At 32.0% G+C, this 22,670-nt stretch overlaps 1 long non-coding RNA gene and 1 pseudogene across 2 annotated transcripts; one reads left to right on the top strand and one right to left on the bottom strand.

Moving 5' to 3' along the window:
- Positions 1-1,260: 1,260 nt before the first annotated feature.
- On the bottom strand, positions 1,261-2,745 carry LOC124898174 (annotated as a pseudogene).
- Positions 2,746-16,216: 13,471 nt separating this feature from the next.
- On the top strand, positions 16,217-22,225 carry LOC107868088. 2 transcript variants are annotated; one of them, XR_001673629.2, is made up of 6 exons: positions 16,217-16,374; positions 17,229-17,337; positions 17,736-17,821; positions 18,491-18,678; positions 20,685-21,208; positions 22,036-22,225. It is a non-coding gene; the product is annotated as an uncharacterized LOC107868088 (long non-coding RNA). The 2 variants fall into 2 exon arrangements; XR_007055072.1 differs by lacking the exon at positions 17,229-17,337.
- Positions 22,226-22,670: the final 445 nt, after the last annotated feature.

Raw genomic sequence — 22,670 nt, 5'->3', positions numbered from 1 at the left:
ATGCATTACAAGTTTTTGATGAAATGTCTCTATGAAGGAATTATGATTAAGTGAACATTGTTATGTTATTCAATAAAATGCTTTGCTTTACTCTTTATGCTATTGAGTCCAAGGGGTATTTAATTCCCGACAATTTAGCTGTCTACCTAGAGCCAATGTTAGTTACAAAATAGTATCATTCATGTCATGATCAATAGTACCCTTAGTCCATTACAAAACTCAGTAGAACTCTGTCAGTTATTGAACTTAGAAAAACTCAGTAAACTATGTATCATCCCATTCCAGTTCAGTATAATAAGTTCAGTGTTTTTCAGTTGGGAGTAGGATTTAGCATTGAGAGAACCCAGGGATGGAGGCATTCCTGTTAGTGTAGGGTTTAACCTTTAGTACCAATCCCTAAGTTACAGAACTACGTAGCCAGCATAGGTTGAGATGACTTCCTGCTAGATAAGGGTTGACACATCTCTCATGATTTTTCCTATTAGTGAGGGTTGACAAAATTTCTTCCTGTTAGTTAGGGTTAACTCACAGCCAATGTTAGTACCCGTGGCACGGTACTGATACCCTTCCAATTGGTGTTAGAGATTGGACCCCTATTAGTCTAGATTGAGGCATGTCAGCTAGATGATCACCTCCCACAGTTTCAGTTTCAGTCTTAATCTTTAGAATAGAACTTAGTTCAGCTTCTCCTATGTCGTGTCAAATTCGCATAGAAAAAAAAAAGATTTGTCCTCTCCTATACTCCTATAAAGAAATCAAAAAAAAATTCTTAATATCTCATCTAATACTAATATCTAATCACTAACTAATCTAAAATATAATAAAATAATAAGTAATAAATTAAGCTTCCATTTCAACATGAAACGGAACAAAGGGGACAATATACAGGATGGGTAGAAAGTGTTGTGCTACTTAGCTTGATTCAGGGAAACTACAAACTACAGGATAGAAAATAATATACCAATCCTAAGAATCCATGGGATTTATTATGGATTCAAGACAACAATAGAAAGATTTGAATCTTAGATTTTTATTTAGTTTTCTAGATTTTGTATTTTAAATCTTGTATATCTAGGTAAGTATATACTTAGTCAAAATATATGTAATAGAATTTTTGTTGTATTTGGCTCAATCCTTTTAGTAAAAGATTAGGCCGAATTTAATTATAATTGAATTAAGAGAACGAAGGATAATTACTTGAGTTATTTCTCCTCATCCTTCGTTATTTTCTACTAATTTATCTGCTAATGTCTACTATTTTTACTTATCCAAAATTTCCACTGCTGCAAAATTAAATATGATCTCTTTCCATACCTCACAAGCAGCAGCTAGTTCCGGGCTCGATTTGGAAGCCTTGCGAATAATCTCATTACCTTCCCGAGCAAGATCATGTCCTTCATTATGAGATTTTACACATGCTTTTAGAGCTACTCGATTAGCTACGGCACCTGGAGCATTAGCCCAAGGATGTCCTAAAGTTTCTCCACCAAACTATAGTACAGAATCATCCCAAAAGATCTCGTTCAGAGCAGGCATATGCCAAACACGAATACTTCTCGAAGCCACAGGTAGAACACCTGGTAAAGAAACCCAATCTTGAGTGAAATAAATACCGCAACTTCAATTTTGTTCAACAAAATCATTACGCAATAAATCAACAAAGCCCAAAGTTATGTATTTTTCACATTCAAGTTTACCTACTACGGTACCAGAGTGAATATGATCTCCACCAGACATATGTAACGTTTTTGCTAATACACGGAAATGCATACCATTATTCTTCTGTCTATCAGTAACTGCATTCATTGCATGGTGGATGTGAAGAAGTAGACCATTATCTCAAAATAATGATCCAAGCTAGTATTTTCGGTGAATCCCCCCGTTAACTAGTCATGCATTATGATAGAAACGCCCAATTCTCTAGCAAATACATCTCTTTTGATCATTTCTTTACATGTACATGTAGTAGCATTCAAGTAATGCCCTTTGATTTCACCTGTTTCAGTATGTGCTTTACAAAGTGCTTCAGCACAAAATAAGAAACAATCTCTCCAATGCATAAAGGGTTGTGAGTTCATGTTCTCATCATCTTTGGTAAAATCAAGTCCGCTGTGAAGACATTCATAAATAGCTCTGCTGTAGTTTTTAGCAGATAACCCCAATTTAGGTTTAATAGTACATCCCAACAGGGGACGACCGTACTTGTTCAATTTATCTCTTTAAACTTGGATCCCATGAGGCGGACCCTGAAAAGTTTTAATATAAGCAAGAGGGACTCACAGATCTTCCAGACGTAGAACGTGTAGGGCCTTGAACCGAAATACATAACCTACAATGGAAGTAAACATGTTGGTAATGGAACCTTCTTCAAAAAGGTCTAAAGGTTAAGCTACATAAGCAATATATTGATATTTTTCTCCAACAACACGCTCGATGCGGTAGCATCTCCCTTTGTAACGATTAAGACTAGTAAGTCCATCGGTCCATACAGTTGTCCATGTACCAGTAAAAAATTTGGCAGCTACCGCGGCCCCTGCTTCTTCAGGTGGAACTCCTGGTTGAGGAGTTACTCAGAATGCTGCCAATATATCAGCATCCTTGGTTTGGTACTCAGGAGTATAATAAGTCAATTTGTACTCTTTAACACCAACTTTGAATCCAACACTTTCTTTAGTCTCTGTTTGTGGTGACATAAATCCCTCCCTACAACTCATAAATTAAGAATTCTCACAACAACAAGGTCTACTCGATTATCAGTAATTCAGATTATCAGTGATCTCAGATTACCAATATATTCAGTTATTAGTTATCAGATTCATTTCCAATATACTTAGTCACAATATACACAGTATGTTCAGTAGTTATAAATCCTCCATGTATGCTAATCCAGCTCTTGCATATCATTCAGTTAGTTATTGTTCATGCATATTAACACATGAATTTAGCCTTACATAATTTAGCATACCAGTACATTCCCACGTACTGGTCGCATACCCATTTCTTGCACTATGATGTTTCATATCATAGGTTCGAACGCTCAAGTTCCTGATCGCACTTAGCTAGATTCCACCGGCAGTAGTAGATTTAGCAGTGAGTTCTCATCTATCGAGGATATGCTTTTATTTCAGTACTTCAGCTTAGCAATATTTTAGTAGATGGAGTTAGTTGGTGGATTGTCCCATTAACTCCACTTTCAGACAGTTTTAGTTAGAGGCTTTTCAGACTTGATTTTTCAGACAATATTTCAGATTCAGATGTTATTATTCATTACCAGTATTTTAGATGTTTTGAACCTTATGGAATTTGAGCCTATTATTCCATAATTATTTCAGTATTATTGTTCAGTGCTCACAACAAATATCATTCATGGGTTAGCTTATGGTCCTTCGGGATCGTAGGCACCGTGTGACGACTGGGGGGTAGTCCCGGGTCGTTACAATAGTTCACTTGGACTCCAAAATTTCAATCAAAACATTCAAGAAATAGCAATACAACAAAAGATCTTTCAACCTCCCTCTTCAAAATCCCATAAAATATCACATCTTTGTTGTATTTATCACCAATCCTATTACAGTCTTTTTCAGAAATAACACCTAAATCAGTAACTTCCAAACAAAAATCTCACTACCCCACCTCAAATTTTCAAGGAAAAAACCTTAAGAAACCTAGCATCAAAAAACTAATAGAGCAAACGAGTTGAAAATCACACAAACGGCACAAAAAACACAAATTTTCAGCATTCCTTACAATCAATATTTTGTAGATAGTTTTGTAAGGTCTAATCAAACTAAGTCCTGTTCTTGCATGAGACTCAACAAAACTCAAACAAAATCCCATGTAAGAAATTTTCATTTCTCTACTATTAGAAGGGGGAAAGCCCCAATTAAAATACTAATTTAAATCAATTTATGAAATTTGCATCTTCTCTTTCTTCAATTTAAATCATAATTTTTTGGGTATTTTGTTCAGCTGCTATAATTTGGCATGAAAACATTAGCAATCATGTAAACATACCTGATTGACAGAGAGAATCGACAGTTGAATTTTTTTTAAATTTAAATAGAGAAGTGTTAATGAAGGAGTTGGAAAGAGTTTTTGAGAACAAAAATGTTAACTTTTCTAAGTTCTTCTTCTGATTTGATTAAGAAAAGAACTTGGAAAATGCCACGTATCTGATCCAAATTTTTCAATGGCTACACGTGTGTACTTTTAGCAGGTGATTATCAAATTTGAAAATAAAATGACTGAATTATCCTTAGACAAATTTATTATATCATTAAGCTGCCATGTCAAAACCCTCTTTTCTATAATATAGAAAAGCATCCTCCGTTTCAATTTTACTTGTCTAATTTTGACTTGATATGAAGTTTGTAGCTTATAATAATAAAGAAGACTTTAAAATCTTATAGCCTTACACTAATGATTGAAATGGACAATGCCGTTTTTTTATTAAAAATATACTTATAATGATTTTATTATTGCTTAAAAAATTAGGGCCCTCAAGTTTGAGGGTCTAAGGCAAGTGCCTTATTTTTCAATACATAAAGCCGCCCAGAAGGTACGTACATTTATAACTTGGTTATATATATATATATATATATATATATTAGTTTAGGTGTTTGCGCTTCGCGCGTGTACCTCATATCATTGAATTCAAATGTTACACTAAATATGATATTTGTTTAAATAATAAAGATGAATACAATAATTAAATTCAACATCTTTTGGAGAATTTATTTAACTAAACCTAACCTTTACCAAAAAAATTTCTCAAAGCCGATCGACATTCATTTACCACCTGTAAACTGCAATAAAATAATATGATGATAGAGACATCAAAATAATATAATTAAATTTAACTTTTACACATAAATTTTCTTAAAGTCGTCTGACACTCATCTACCACCTGTAAACTATAATAAAATAATACGACAATAAAGATATCAAAATAATACAATAAAACTTTACCTTTACACAAAAAAAATTGTCTAAAGAGAGATATAAAAACAATTCAATTAAACGTAACATTTACCTAAAAAAATTTCTCAAAGTCGACCGACATTCATCTACCACCTATAAATTTGTTTATGACCTGTAAACTACAACAAAATAATACAATAGTGATCACAAAGCTTCAATTTTGATGAAAATAATTCTTGTCTAAGGAAAAATTTTGATACTAAAATTGACTTGAATGGGAAAAGAGAAGATATATATATATATATATATGTATGTATATGTATGTATGTATGTATACACACACACACATTGAATTTTATTATGTTGACAAAAAAAGTGATGAATTTGAGGGTTAAAAAATTAAGCATCCATCAATCTAGACATGCAACCGAATCAAGTTAGATGAGCATCAATCATATTTTCACAATAAGTAAACGAGTTTCTTCTCTAGTTTAAGATGAATCTCAATATTTATAGAAGTATTTTCTTAATAAATTCTTATTTTAAGAGTATTTTTCTATCCTATTTTAGGAGTATTTCTCTAATTGATCAGTACAAAGAAAAATATTCATTGATTCTCCTTCCATAAATTTTAAGAGTCTCATATATTCTAGGAGTATAGTTAATATAATAAAAATTAATGAATAATAAATTGAAAATAATAGTGAAAAGACAGTTTTGTCTAAAGGGGAATCTTTTAATGAAGGACAAAAAGTTCAAATCACCTTTAGATCTATAATCTATAATATAGTAAAAGTGTGAAGACCCTTAGAAAAGTGATTTGTACTTTTTGTCCTTTATTAAAAGATTCTCCTTTAGACAAAACTGTCTTTTCATTATTTTTTTAATTTATTATTTAATTATTTTTATTATATTAACTAGACTCCAGAAATATATAGAAATCCTGAAATATATTGAACGAGAATCAATTAATATTTTTCTTTGTACTGATTAATTAGAAAAATACTACCAAAATAGAATAGAATAATATTCCTAAAATAGGACTCTATTAAGGAAATACTTCTATAAATATGATTGATACTAATCTAACTTAATTCGGTTGCATGTCTAGATCCGTGAGCGGTTGTATTTCTAGATCTATGAGTGCTTAATTTTCTAACCTAGTATAATGAAATTCAATGTGTGTGTGTGTGTATATATATATATGTAACACCCCAGGAGTACACCCTGGACACGACACGGTGCTTATAGTTACAAGTGACCACAAGCTAACCCATGAGCTAGTGCCTGTTGTGAGCACTGAATGAAACTGCTATTAAAAGATACACATATGTGGAATAACTGAATATGCCATAAGGCTTTATAATACTAAGCCATTACTGAACTCTTAAATCTAAAAGGGCTGTCTGAAAGTAATGACGTAAAGACTGACAATCAACTGAAAACTGGATAACTGTCGAAAAGTGTCTAAAAGCCTCTAACTGAATGATTGTGGAGTTGATGGGACATGTCCCCAACTAACTCCAACTAACTACTGGACTAAGGTATTAAAATAAATATAATCAGCCCTCAAAATATGAGAACTCACCACTACTACTGCTGCTGATGTGCTGGAATGTCTAATTGTGGTTGGGAACCTGAGCGTTTGAACCTATGATATGATATATCATAGCACAAGAAACGAGTATGTGGTTAGTACTTTGAATGTACTAGTATGCGAGATGAGGTAAGGCTAATATACATGGGCTCATGTGTGTGAATAACAACTAACTAAATGAATAACATGAGATAACTGGATATGCATGTGTGAATGCTATAAAATCGGAGAATGCATGACTAAGCATATAACATAATTCTAAAATAGTTTGTAAACTGAAATACTGGAATCTGATAATTGAATAACTGTTAAACTCTAATGGTCAAGCAAAACTAAACTAACTTCTAAAATGAATATTGAAACTGAAACTGTGGAGTACTATGCTTATAAGGTAAGGACTATTAAAACCACATGAGATCACTGAGCATGAATGTGTGGAAACTATAATATCTGAGAATGTAAGACTAAGTGGATATCTGTTATGGTACTGAGAAAATCCGTAATTTGAAAGACTGAAAACTGTTAAACTGAATATCTAAAATTCTGTACACTTAGTCAAGAAAACCTGAACTGAATAGACACTAAATACTATACTGAGACTGTGGGTGGTATCATCTAATCGACATGCCCCAAAGCTGAGTTGATCGGGGTCCAATCTGTGACCCTAGTTAGAATGGTGCTAGTATCGTGCCACGAATACTAACAATGGTTGGGGAGTTAGTCCTAATCTGGCGGGTGACCCCTAAGATTAGTCCTAAATTTATGAGTGATCCCTGAGAGTGTTAGTCCTAAATTGACGGGTGACATCTCATAACCAATGCTTTCTACGTAGTTTTGGAACTTAAGAATTTCTTCTAAGGACCCAGTCCTAACTGATGGGTAAGCCCCCACCCCTAGGTTCGTTCGGTGTTGAATCCTACTCTCAACTGAACTGACACTGATTAATGGATGGAACTAAGCTTAACTGAACCCACAACTGATTGTATTGACTACCTGAATGATATTGCTCATGGTATAAATAAAATCATTTGTAGATACTAAAAACTAGGTAAACAGCTAAATTTTAGGTATTCATAACCCCCAAGACTCGACCACTATAACAATAGGGACACATGAAAGCTTTGAAACCATGGAAGGGAAATCATTGTTCATAATTATTCACTTAAGCATTACATCAAACACGTGGGAGACATGAATTTAAACACGGGAATACCTTTAAACACAATGAGATAGCACGATCACATGACAAGATCATAAACTGAGGATTTATTCTAAATTCTCATGAACATGATATAAAAACAACCATATTTAAAAATATTCTATAATGCACTACATTTGAAACAATTTATGATCTTAACTTGAAATTCAAATGGTGAGAAATTCATGGACTTGAGCATAGAAATGAGTGAAACATGTGGGAATAGCATAATTACAATACTAAAAACCATACTTAGGGATTTAACAATGAAATTCCATGCTTCAAACGTGTAAGGAACTGTTTTAATGAAAATAGATTGTAAAACATCACGTATAATCGAAATTCATAAAAATTTCATAGAGATAAATCATTATAAATATGTAATTTCATAATTTAAAACATAAAAGATGGATTCTTGGACTCCATGAGAGAAAAGGGCCCATGGCTTAACATCTAACATATCTCTAAGGGTTAAATCTTGAAGAATATCACAAGCTTGAATGTTCTTGGCTTAGAATCCCCTTTTTTTCAACTTTCTTGGATCGAGAAAAGGTTTAGCTTGATGAATAATTAGAGATTTTAGGGTTTCTTATTGAATGAAATTGGGGAATATGGAAAAAATATGCCCCTTTCAGCTGTTTTATCCCGTGTTTTCTCAATTTAGAGGTGGTGAAAAAAGACTAAATTGCCCTGAAAATTAAAATTCACAACTGGAACGCTGTTTGGGCTCTCACTCGATACTCCAAGGCTTCTACCACTATAGCCACCGCAACGCAGTGTAATTACGGTGAGATGCTATTTTGGAAATCCAAACATGGTCCAAACCTTATCCAAAAAATCTAAAACTCACCCGAGATATGCTACTTACACCCTTGAACATGAATTAACTCAAAAACATACATCTCGGAGTTGGGAAGGCCAATTTAAAATTCTTCAAAGTTAAGAGGCCAAAAATAAAACTAAGTCTCCAACACTTAGCTATATTTTCAGGTTCTAAGCCTCTTGTGCATGTACTAAAAGTTGAACTGAGCTAAGAAAAGTATGGGGTATTATAATATCTCCCTCTTGGGAACATTCATCCTCAAATAAGACTGATTAAGATGAGAGTACGGAAGGAACTGAGATTAAATACTTAACATGCATAACTGTAAACATGATTACATGACTGAGTTTGTAACATAGTGACTGACTGAACTGATTTGTTAATGCATGCAATGACATGAAGGTGAGTATATGACTGAGATAGAAATGAGAGAGTCAACTTATGAGTAACCACTGCCTCAGGATGGATTTAGTTTCATGAAGAAAAGTTAAGAGATTTAGTATATGAAAACTCAAAAGTGTTGCAATATCTCCCCCTTGGAATAGTTCGTCCCCCAAATGATACTGGTCGGGTTGAAATACTAAGGAAAGAATAAGATGATGGACAAGACTCTTACGAACTGAATTATGACTGAATATCTGGAATCTGAAATTAATGCCCAGGGAATAGAGTGTCAACGACATGAATTCATCAATAAATCAAATCTGAGGATATACATAACAAAAATTTGAATTTCGCTAATCATTGAGAGTATAGCCTGAGTACTGGAACTGAACATACTGTAAAGAATGAGTACTTGAGTCAAGAGCTGCATGACCTGATTTTGGAGTTCATAAATTTGTGGAACATGGTTCTTACTACTGAGTAAACCAGAACTTTTTATACTAGGGACTGAAAGTGTATAAAATTTGTAGTGATGCGCATGAACATTAATTATGATCATGGAGCTAACACGCAAGGCATGAGTAGATATCGTGATGACTGAAAACCTTGCACTAAGATAAGAATGGATTGGGCATCATTCTTCTCCTACTACTTTTCTACACATACTTGCATCACTACTAGGATTTGAGAGCCTGACTTGGTTACTTGTTCTATAATTTCTCCCTTAGCTTAAAGTCATCACTCTAAATCTGGGAACTACTTAATCAACATCTCTAAATTGAACTCCCACTGCTTTACTCTGGAATCTAGGGTATAATACTATGTATAATTGGTAAACTCACCTTAAATGACTATGCTCGATAATGTAAAAGTTTTTGCTGGTAATTTCTTCTGAGATACAACTCTTATCCCTCTATAGACCCAATGATCATCATGTAACAACTTAAAATTGACTAACCTAGAATTCGCAACTCTTTTTTTTTTTCTATTAACTCAACCTTTAAAGATTAAAACATAGATTCTAACACATAGCATGGATATCCCCAAATCTTTAATGAACCATACTACTTTCATCATAATCTACAAATATCACATCTCTAAACTTATATTTTCCCTACACCGTGAGAATTACCACTACACCAACATCAATAACATATAATTTTAAATCACCAAACTTAAATTCTTTCATACACTGTTTCAAGCCTACTGATTTATATTTTCATACAACTAGCCCCATAAATTCAAAATATGTTGAATTTAGATAACACTATCCCCATCTACTACTGCTCAACTCCTAGGTTCATGCTTCTAACTCAGGGTTATTTGCTATCATAAGATTCTGAGAAGGAATCTGAGGGTACATCTAACTTTGGATCAGTGCACGAGTTTTCATAATTATGAATGAAATATTTAAAACTTTGGAACATAACAGAAATGATGGGATACTTTAGAGCCTACGGCAATCCCATAAGTATCTGTGAGGACTGTCTGAAAAATCCCTATTGGTAGGACTTTAAGCTTCACTAGTTCTATTACCTTGAAAGTAAGGCAGAGTTGACATGAGTAGAGCATGATCAGAATCTACTTAAGGGTTTTAGAGAACCGTTCTATAGCATGATTTGAGACATGAAAGAAGGGAAACTTTTCCTAAAACATCTTCTAGTCTCTCGTCCATAAGTGTGGCGCGTTTCACACCCATGCACAAGACTCTACTCAACGCGGCTTTCAAACTCCCTAGACACTTTAAAACCTTAGGATCTGATACCAAGTTTGTAACACCCCGGGAGTACACCCAGGATGCCACATGGTGCTTACTATCACAAGTGACCACAAGCTAACCCATGAGTTGATACCTGCTGTGAGCACTGAACGAAACCGCTAATAAAAAATACACATATGTGGAATAACAGAATATGTCATAATGTTTTATAATACTAACATATTACTAAACTCTTAAATCTAAAACAATTGTCTAAAAGTAATAACGTAAAGACTGACAATCAACTAAAAACTGGATAATTGCCTAAAAGTGTCTGAAAGCCTCTAACTGAATGACTGTGGAGTTGATGTGTAATGCCCCACTTTTCTGAACCAGAATGCTACACAGTGCTCATGACCCCGAAGGATCACTAGCTAATTCATGACTGATATCTGTACCTGTAACTACATAATATACATATAAAATACGAAAACATGAACAAAGAGGGCGTAAGGTTCAATCTTGAATAATACAATTCTAAAATAAGGTGGTATCAAAGTACCAAAACAAAACTGAAAATACTAAAGTCTAAATCTGAAAACTCTATAATCGTCTGAAAGCCTCTAAACTATCTGAATAAGGAGTTGAAGGAACATGTCTTCAACTAACTCCCTAAACTAAAAATAAACTAAAATACTGGAATAATAAATGTAACGATCATATCCTCGAAAGATGAGCACTCACTGCTTACTGAACCGCTACTGTAGATCTGGAATCTGCACCTTAGAACCTATGGTGTAACATAGAAAGAAAGCACCATAGCACAAATGCGTCAGTACAACTAAAGTATTGAGTATACGTGGGGGTTGGCTATGAGATCACTAAGCATGAATGCATGGAAACTGTAATATCTAAAAATCCAAGAAAAAGTGTATATCTATTATTGTATTGAGAATGTCTGTAATATAAATGACTAAAAATTGTTAAAATAAATATATGAAAGTCTGTACACTTAGTAAAGCAAACGTAAACTGAAGAGACACTAAATACTGTACTGAGACTATGTGAGATATCATCTAACCAACATGCCCCAAAGCTGAGCTGATCAGGGTCCAACCTGTGACCCCAGTTAGAAGAGTTCTAGTACCATGCCACGAGTACTAACAATGCTGTGGAGTCAGTCATAATCTTGTGGGTGACCTGTGAGATCTATCCTGAACTGGCGGGTGATCCCTAAGAGTGTCAGTTCTAAATTGGCGGGTGATCCCTGAGAGTATCAGTTCTAAACTGGAGGGTGATCCCTGAGAGTGTTAATTCTAAACTAGTGAGTAACATCTCATAACCTATGCTGGCTACACAGTTCTAGAACTTAGGGATTGCTTCTAAGGATCCAGTTCTAACTGATATGTGAGCCCCCATCCCTAGGTCTACTCGGTGCTAATGCTAGCCCCAAATAAACTGACACTGATTACTGGATGAAACTAAACTTAACTGAAGCCACAACTAACCGTATTAACAAACTAAATGATATTGCTCATGGTATGACTAAAATTATTCTGTAGATATTGAAAACTAGGTAAACAACTAAATTTTGGGTAATCAAAACCCCCAAGACTTGACTACAATAACAATAGAGACACATGAAAGCTTTGAAACCATAGAAGAGAAATCATTGTTCACAATTATTCACTTAAGCATTTTATCAAACACATGAGAGACATGAATTTAAACATGGGAATACCTTTAAACACAATGAGATAGCACAATCACATTACAAGATCATAAACTGAGGATTTATTTTGAATTCTCTTGAACATGATATGGAAATCACTATATTTAAAACATTCTATAATGCACTCCACTTGAAATAATTTATGATCTTAACATGAAATTTAAGTGGTAAGAAATTCATGGACTTATGCATGGGAATGAGTAAAACATATGTGAATAGTATAATTGAATTACTAAAAACCATACTTAGGGATTTAACAATGAAATTCCATGCTTCAAACGTGTAAGGGCTGTTTTCAATGAAAATAGATTGTAAACATCATTTATAATCGAAATTCATAAAAGCTTCATGGAGATAAATCATTATAAATATGTAATTTCATAATTTAAAACATAAAAGATGGATTCTTGGACTCATGGGTGAAAAGGGCCCATGGATGAACATCTAACATACCTCTGGGGGTTAAATCATGAAGAATATCACAAACTTGAATATTCTTGGCTTGGAAACCCCAATTCTTGATCTTTCTTGGATGGGATGAAGGTTTAGCTTGATGAACAATTAGAGAGTTTAGGGTTTCTTGTTGAATGAAACTAGGGAATGTGAGCAAAATATGTCTCTTTCTGTTGTTAAATCTTGTGTTTTCACAATTTCGGGTGGTGGAAAAAGACTAATATACCCCTGGAAATTAAAATTCACAATTGGAATGCCGGTTGGAATCTCACCATGGTGCTCTAAGGATTCCACTGCTTTAGCCACTGCGATGCGGTGCAATCGTGTTGAGCTACTGTTTTGGAAATCCAAACATGGTCCAAATCTCGTCTGAAAAAATTAAAAATCACCCGAGACCTGCTACTTACATACTTGAACATGAATCAACTCAAAAACTTACCTCTTGGGGTCAGGAAATCCAATTTAAAAATCATCAAAGTTAAGAGGCCAAAAACAAAACTAAGTCTCCAACACTTAGTTAAATTTTTAGGTTCTAAGCCTCTTGTTCATGTACTAAAAGTTGTACTGAACTAAGAAACATACGGGGTATTACAATAAATATCTTCTTTTTTTTTTCATTCAAGTCATTCTTTAGTGTCAAAATTTTCGCTCAGAAAAGAATTATTTTCATCAAAATTAAAGTTTTATGATCACTATTGTACTATTTTGTTGTAGTTTACAGGTTATACATGAATTTACAGGTGGTAGATGAATGTCGGCCGGCTTTGAGTAATTTTTTATGTAAAGGTTAGGTTTAATTGTATTGTTTTTATATCTCTATTTTGAAAAAAAAATATTTTGTGTGTAAAGGTAAAGTTTAGTTCTGTTATTTTGATATCTCTATTGTTGTATTATTTTGCTATAGTTTACAGGTAGTAGATGAGTGTCAGACGACTTTGAGAAATATTTTTGGTAAAGGCTAGGTTTAATTAAATAAATTTTCCAAAAGGTGTGAATTTCATTATTGTATTCATCTTTATTATTTAAACAAATATTCTATTTACTGTAGTGTTTGAACTCAATAAAGTAAGGTACATGCGCGAGATGCATACACCTAAACTAATATATATATATATATAGATATATGTGTGTGTGTGTGTATGTATGTTTGAGAGTCTATTATCCAAAAAAATTTATGGTGGGTGATAGTTATTTAAATAATAAAGATGAATACAATAATTAAATTCAACATCTTTTGGAGAATTTATTTAATAACCTAATGTTTACCAAAAATATTTCTCAAAGCCTTTACAGAAAAATTTTCTCAAAGTCGTCCGACACTCATCTACCACCTGTAAACTATAACAAAATGATACGACAATAGAGATATCAAAATAATACAACTAAAATTTACCTTTACACACAAAAAAAAAATTCTTAAAATAGAGATATAAAAACAATACAATTAGACCTAACATATATATATATATATATGTGTGTGTGTGTGTGCGTGTGCGTGTGTGTGTTTGAGAGTCTATTATCCAAACAATTTTATGGTGGGTGAGAACTATCATATCAGAGTTGTGTGAGAATATTTTTAATTATTAACAAATATATTGTGGGTCCTATTTCATTATAACCTCCTTTTCTTTTCTCACCCCTCCACCCCCACTTCTTCCAATTCACCTCTACGTTATCATAGAATATTTTAACTTTTTAAAATTTAAATTTACTCATGCCATTTCATTGCACAAATTAAAATTAACACAATTACAAGATGAAAGGACACTAAAAAGTAGTAATGGACATTTGGTCCTGAAACAAGAAAATTATTTATTTATAAATTTGAAAATTAAAGTTAGATTTATGTTGGTCATACTTTATGTAATAAAGGACCCGTTTAGTCATAGATAGTATTCACTATATTTCAGAATACATTTTTACTTTATTTGAAGTACTTGTTTTGCTATAAATAAATCAAATACAACTTGAAATTGTATTTGAGAATTTGAAAAACATCTCAAAAGATGTTTTCACTATTTTTTATTTCACTTCTTGCACTTTTTGCTTTATTTTTTTAAAAAATAATTTACTTATTTTCATAGAATAACCTTAGTCTCATAGAATTCTTTTTGTAAATTTATTTTTATTCTTATACTTTTAAAGATATATTTGAATTCTAAATATCAAATCCAAATACGATGACCAAATACAACTCAACTCTATTTTTGAATTTAAATTTTTTTAAATAAAGTGAATATATTTTTTATTTTATATGGCCAAACACCTTCTTAGAATTGAAAGCTAGATAGTGAAAATAAATTTTTTAAGATAAATTTTATCAGTAGTTATTCAACTTGGGGTAATTGAGTTTATCAAAAATAATTTTTATTTTCTTGTTATACAAAGGTTATCTAACTTTAAAGTTTATTACGTATAAATATTATTTTATCACATAGGGTGTGTTTGGTATTGAGGACTTTCGATGAATGAAAACATTAAAATAAAGAAGAAACAAATTTGTTAGGGTAAATAAATATTTGATTTATTTAAACCAAAATATTAATATATTGCAAAGAATCTATACAAAAAAGTAAGAAAAGGAAAGAAATAGAGAGAAAAATTTTCCTTTTCTAAGACTTTGACTCTTTTTTATGACAGTGGAACCCGCTATTCCTACTTGGAGAAATATGAAAGGATCCTTACACAATTTTTGGCTGAGCCTCCCACACAATAAATTTTTTCCTATCATTATGTATTTTTAAGAACAGAAGAAAAATGATCATTAACCAAAAAAATCAACAATATCAAATTGATAAAAATTTGGTTTAATTGACTTAGTTTACTTTCAATATAAAAAAAAATTAATTTAATTCTTTTTAGTAAAAAATCAACCATGAACACCCTTGCGAAGGAGAGTCACTACAGAAGCCAGTTGGCCAAAGAATTTTTATGACTATACAAGTCAATTCATTTTTGAATGAGACATATAAACGTGGACACTGTTTATTAGCCAACTTTGTTTTTTCTCCAAGTGGAAGAATATAGAGAAAACATTAGTTTATGTCCGCGCCGTGCTCAATGAATTCAAAATTTTAACTTTATAAATTTTAATAAGATCAAATTGAAAAGAAAAAAAAGAAAAAAAAAGACAAAAATTTGTGTGGTCTTTTGTAAAAGAACAAGTCACAAAAAACAGGTTAGTGACGGAGTCAAAGAGAATTCCAATCCTTATCAAGGAGCGTAACAAAATTTAAGTTGGTTCCATCTACTGCAGAACTAACAACATACTTTATTTCTACTATATAAAAGCATCAACCAAGGGACGACAAAGGGCAAATATGTATATATGCTCAATATTCAAGGGCAAAATGATAAGATAATTTTTTTAGCAAACCACGACCTCTTTCATTTCTATTCTAGATCCTTCCTTTCTCCTTCTTTCCTCTCACAATCACAACGTTCTCTTCTTCACTTCAGTCCCAACATAGTTTGACAATCATCCATCTAGTTCATCTCTTATTTTTCATTTTCTCGAGTTTCTCCATTCAAACTGTTGTCGAATTAGTTCGAGAATCAATCCTTTTGTGTAAGTTCATCTCCAAAATTTCCATCTCTCCATTTGGTTCATCACAAACTATTCTTTTTCTGATAAATAAGTGTTAAAAAGTTGCAAACAAAACTCAATTGATTGAAGTAGGCATGAAAAAAAAATCCTAAATCAACGATTCCATTTGTTAATGTTTTTGTGGCACACTTCTCTTAATCTTTTTATATGGGTGTCACTAGGTAAGTTTTTCTTTCCATGTTTGCTTGGATTTCTATCTATTATCTTAATTGTTTTTATATTTCTCATTTAAATCTACAATTATAGGTTAGCTTTTCTCTTAATTTTCATCTCAATCTTCTACTGTTTTTTTATCAAGACAAATAGGCTATTAAAAGGCCAAAGTTTTCTTGATATCTTAGCTCCAAAGATGACAAATATGACAAAAAATAACCAAAAATTCAACTCTTTGAGGACTTTCTTCAAACATCTCCTGAGCAAAATTACAAAGACACATTTGAGGTAAAATATTCTTTTTTGTGCTCAGTGGAAGGTAATGATCATAATTGCAAACACCCATTTGATAAAAAATCATCTTTTTCGTGTTTAACATAAGGTGATTCAATCTCATTGTTATTTAAGTTTCATAAAGGGGGGTCAAAAATTGGTGTCAGTTTAGTATCAAATGCTATGAGTTTATGTGTGTCGAAAATGAATTTTACTATAGGTATTCAAGTACATTATTTGATTATTGATAATGGAGAATGGAGTACTACTACAATATAGAAAAATGAGCATTAGGATGAACAAGGCAAAATAGGCTTTTAGCTCATACATTCAAGGGCAAATGGAAATTAACTATACTAATATTATTAGTGGTGCTTACTTCACTACAGGCCCAACATAGTTTGACAATCATCCATCAAGTTCATCTCTAATTTTTCGTTTTCTCTAGTTGCTCCATTCAAACTGTTGCCAAAATAGTTCGAGAATCAATCCTTCAGTGTAAGTTCATCTCTAAAATTCTGATTTCTCTATTTGCTTCATCTCAAACTATTTTTTTCTGATAAACAAGTGTTAAAAAGTTGCAAATGAAACTCAATTGATTGAAGCAGGCATAAAAATAATCCTAGATCAATGATACCAATTGTTTTTGTAGCATACTTCTCTTTATCTTTTCATATGGGTGTCACTACGTATGCTTTTCTTTCCATGTTTTCTTTGATTTCTAATTATTATCTTAATTATTTTATATATATTTCTCATTTGAATCTATTATTTTAGATTAGCTTCCCTTAATTTTCATCCTAATTTGCTACTGGTTTTTATTAAATTTCTATCAATCTTGTCATTATTATTCATTTTTCCAAAAAATTCATATGTATTTAATTTTTTTCCGTCAGAGGCGCTGCCAAAAAGTGCTAGCGCAACCCTAAATAGACGCGACACCACAACAACTCCTCCCTTTCATCTTTATCATCAGAAAAAGGTTAGTAGAAGTACGACTATGGATATAATAGTCATTTTATTTAATAATTTATTTTATTTTTAAATACATATATTATTGTATTTGTCCACTACTCTAAGTACACGTGTCTAAATATCCATCACAAAGTCTAGCACTAGCATTTTCAAAAAAGTATCCCATATACACATTTAAATAAGTTTATGGACTTCATCTTCTACTTAGGAATATCAACTCTTTGGATTTCTAAACTGCACAACAAATATGTTTATTATACTATCTTCATACTTCTATCAATTATCTTAATCCTTATTAATATCTTATATCTTACAAAAATGATACTAACTTCATGTCTTGAGTTTCATAGTTGTTTAGAATTTCAAGCCTACTGTAGATTCCAATTATTGAATTCTAATGAACACCTCTACTCTACATTCCGATGTATATTCAGATGAATAATTGAATGTTCTCTTGTTATACTCATCCTGAATAACTGTAAAGTTATTTAAGGTTTTATGTTGCAGCGCATCTATCCATATTCTCTCGATATCTGCGCACCTCTTGAGGATAGTATGAGACCAAGCAAAATTTATTCGTGCTTTTTATCACCTTGGTTATTTTTCTAATGTGCAGGTCTCAGTTGTAAAATTTATTTGCGCTCTTTAGCACCTTGGTTATTTTTCTAATGTGCAGGTCTCAGTTACATATGGTAACCATCACAACATTGCTCCTTTGTCATCATTTAGTATGGAAAGTTCTTGTTTATGTGATTTCGAAGTCCTTTCTCGACTTATGTATCTACCAAGGCTTGGATATAGCTTAGATGGAGGGACATAGATAGTGAAGATTTATATAACCAGCCTCAATATTGCTTGAGTGAGGTAAAACAATACAAGATAATTTTTTTCATCGATAAAATTTCAAGGAAAGGTGTTGAATGAGATAAAGGTTGAATCTTGGAATAAATTTTGATTCTTTGTTTTAGCTTTTGATTTATTTTTATTTATTGTGTGATTGCTTGAAGTTTTAATTGTTAAAGTTCATGAACTAATGCCATCTATAGTTAGCCTTGTTATAAATAATGGTTTAGTTTGAGTTTTATTATTGTGAATTAAGTTCTTTTCCTTTAGTGGGTCATGCTTAAATTTTTAAGATTCCAGTTTTGTTTTCTTCAGAAAAGGTATTGAATGAGATAAAAGTTGAATCTTGGATTAAAGTTTGATTCTTTGCTTCAACTGTTGGTTTATTTATTGCTAATTGGATGATTGCTTGAGTTTTGGATTGTTAAAGTTCATGTCTTTGTAGGAGTTAACATCTACTCCTACAAGCTAAGTTGCTTGAACTCTCCGAAAATATTGTTGCACCCGTATCGAATTGTTCAAAAATATATTATTTTACAAGGATTAGACACGTGCTTGTCCATATTTTTTACGAGTCAACATGAACTACAGGAATGATATAGGTAAGTACAAAAAATTTCAAGATAAGAACATCCAAACAGTATTACTAATCCCACCAATACTTATTCATTAGTACTACGTACAATGCAATTCAAAATCGCGAAAAGGGTTGAGTAAGTTTCGTCTAAATTCTGGCTCTCTTTATTGGAGGTGTGACTGCAAATAGGAAGTAGGTTTTTCAAGTTTTTGCATTTGTAAAGTACTTCAAGAAAAAAGTTAGTAAACTTGGATTATAAGAATTAAGTGGATTTATCTATTGCATTGAGGGGATGAGGGTTGGGTTGGTGGTGATTGTATTGTTAGTTTGGGAAGAAGATGATTCAGTTGTTGTTATCACTTACCCTTCTTACCCATTACAAGTTGTCTATCTGATATTTACATACGTATATTATTTGTAAAGAAATAAATATAATTTCTCTGAGGGTTGAGGGTTAGGTTTGAGATGGTTGTATTAATGGACTATCAACTCCAGCCACTCATTATTACTTCTTCCCTTTGGAAGCAATCTGTCTGAGAATCTTCTGATACGTAATAAATTATTGCACAAATGTATGAGGAAAGTGGCATGGCCAAACATTGTCCATGAGTGAATCAATACCATGTTCTTTTTTGCTCTGGAAGGGATAGATTTCTTATTTGACCTTGAATTTTTTTTGTTGAAGTGGCCTATGTGAAGGAAATCTATTTTTATTTGTTTTATTTTATTTTGTCTTATTTTTTTTGTCGTCTGTAACTTTGTAACTTTGTGAGTGGCAAGCTGAATTTACTTGTTAGCTGCTGAATATGAAAAATCGTTGCATTATAGGGAAAACTTATTTAACATTATTGCTTCATGCCTTCAACTATATGTGTTAAATTTTTTTAAAAATCACTCTTATACCATACATCAGTAGCTTAGGTTATTGGAACTTTTATCATGATAGCTTTGGTGTTGGTATTTTTTGAATTAAAAAGTCTTATCATATTCCGTACTGAATGAAATTTCAATACATCCTTCAAGGTAACATATAAACGTGAATCATGATTTGTGAACTATGACTGGAAAGAGATGCATTTCTTCAATGAAGCAAATATGTTTATACTTAGATTTTGTACTTCTAAATTAATTTAATTATTAAATTTAATTTGATAGGTGTTTGATAATGAATGTTCATGAGATTGATCATAGAACGAAAAATGCATATGCTATTGTAGAATTTATAAATAGTATATGTATCATTATAAATAGGTAACAATCATTATGATATGTAAATTTCATGTGAGCATCCAGTAGTATGATATTCCCATAGTTGTAAAAAACATACATTTGGGATCTTATAATATGCCCATGATAGTGATATTGTTGTATGTTGAAATGTATTTTCTTAATAAAATATGCATCAATTAGTTTATATTGATCTTTATATACAACTTGATTATTATATTAGGTTCATAACAAAATTACGTGTTGGGCCCATGCAAAGTACGGGATACATATCTAGTGTCTACTACATAGAAGAGGCAGTGCTAGGATGACCAAGGGTAAGGATGTAAATATGCACATTATTGAGGGAAAAATGGTCATTATGTCTGGCTGATATTTACCTATCTTCATCACAAAATCAAACCAACAAGTCTTTTGCCGACTCTCATATTTAAGTATAGTCCTAAGCTAATTCAGGTATGTTCTTGAGTATGGTCCTAAGCCAATTCAGGTCTGTTCTTGAGTTCCAAGTTCTCTCTTTTCTTTTGAAACTCAGATTTTGCATACTTTTTCTTTTTTTCATCATTGTCATCACCGTCTTTTTGTTTTTCTAGCATAGTTCGATGTCGTTCTTAATAGTGTTAAGATGTAAAATAGAAAATTTACCGGCACTTTTGTTGATGATGACAGTGTTACTGTGGTGGACCTATTACTGTGAAAAAACAATTCCGTGGTGTAATATTTAAGTATGGTCCTAAGCCAATTCAGGTATGTTCTTGAGTTTCAAGTTAACCCTTTTTTGTGAAAATTGGATTTTGCATACTGGTTTGCTTATTAATTGCAAAAAGATTTAATTTTTTTCATGGAATGGTTTAAGCATTATTTAATATGGGAAAACTTTTGCTTTAGGTTACTGTTCATTAGAGAAAAGTAACTTATAAAAGTATGGTAAAGTTGTTGCCAGGTGATCAGGTGGTCACGGATTTAAGACTTCAAAGTCATGAAAAATGCCTCTTGTAGAAATGCAGGGTAAGGCCTCGTGGTCTAACCCTACTCAGAACATAGCGAGAGCTTTAATTTAGTGCACTCAGGATAGCACTTAGGATATAACTACTATGTAGATCTACTTAATATGTTAAATTTGACAAATAGTTATATTTTCTTGTATATTTGTACTATTAAATCTAACATGCTAATGTAAATATTGTGTTCAAAAAATAAAGTATGATTTATTAATGATGTCCTATGTAAATTGCTTCACGTTCCACCAAGTTACTGGCGATGCAAGCCTTTTTCAATTTGAGCAAATACTTTATTTTTTTGGAACATATTAACTGGTATCCCTAAAGCTCCAACTTAGATGAAGATTATGAGGTTTTACCAATGTATAAAATTAATTTGACTATTTATCCTAATTGAGACTACTTTGTATATGATTATTGCGCTTAATTTATTTGCAGGTAGTCTAGAGTTTTAAACCTATATAGAGCATAGATTTGAGATAAACTATGAATCATGCATAATTTCTTATTAAATTTAGCATCTTTGTTGGTTCAATGAATTCATTAGATATTATTGTAAATTTGACATCCCAGGTTATTGATGAAATTTCTGTGGCTGGTACAACGTATAAAATAATGGAATTTGTCGGTACTGCTGTTGAAAGTTTAATAGTAAGTTTGTTGGAAGTAATTGAGTTACTTTATTCTGACTTATTAATATCTCCTTGCATTATGTTTTCTAAAGATGGAAGAGGGAATGGCATTATGCAATATGGTTATTAAAACTTGGTGCAACGTATAAAACAATGGAATTTGTTGGTACTGCTATTAAAAGTTTAACTGTAAGTTTGTTGACTTCTCATTGGAAGTAACCAAGTTATATTATTTTGACTTATTAATATTTCCTTGTGTTAGGTTTTCTAAAGATGGAAGAGAGAATGATGTTATGCAATATGGTTATTGAAGCTTGGTGCAAGTATAAAAAATGAAATTTATCGGTACTGTTGTTGAAAGTTTAACAGTAAGTTTGTTGACTTCTCATTGGAAGTAACCGAATTACATTATTTTGACTTATTAATATCTCCTTGTATAACGTTTTCTAAAGATAGAAGAGAGAATGACGTTATGCAATATGGTTATTGAAGATGGTTGAAAGAATGGTGTTATTACAGTTGATAAAACAACATATGACTACCTTAAGGTAAGTCTGACAGGTCCAAATCAACTTA

Source organism: Capsicum annuum, chromosome 4 (genome assembly GCF_002878395.1).
Source record: "Capsicum annuum cultivar UCD-10X-F1 chromosome 4, UCD10Xv1.1, whole genome shotgun sequence".
Classification (NCBI taxonomy): Eukaryota; Viridiplantae; Streptophyta; class Magnoliopsida; order Solanales; family Solanaceae; genus Capsicum; species Capsicum annuum.
Note: the sequence above shows the minus strand (reverse complement) of the source record. Positions and strands in the feature narration are given on the sequence as shown.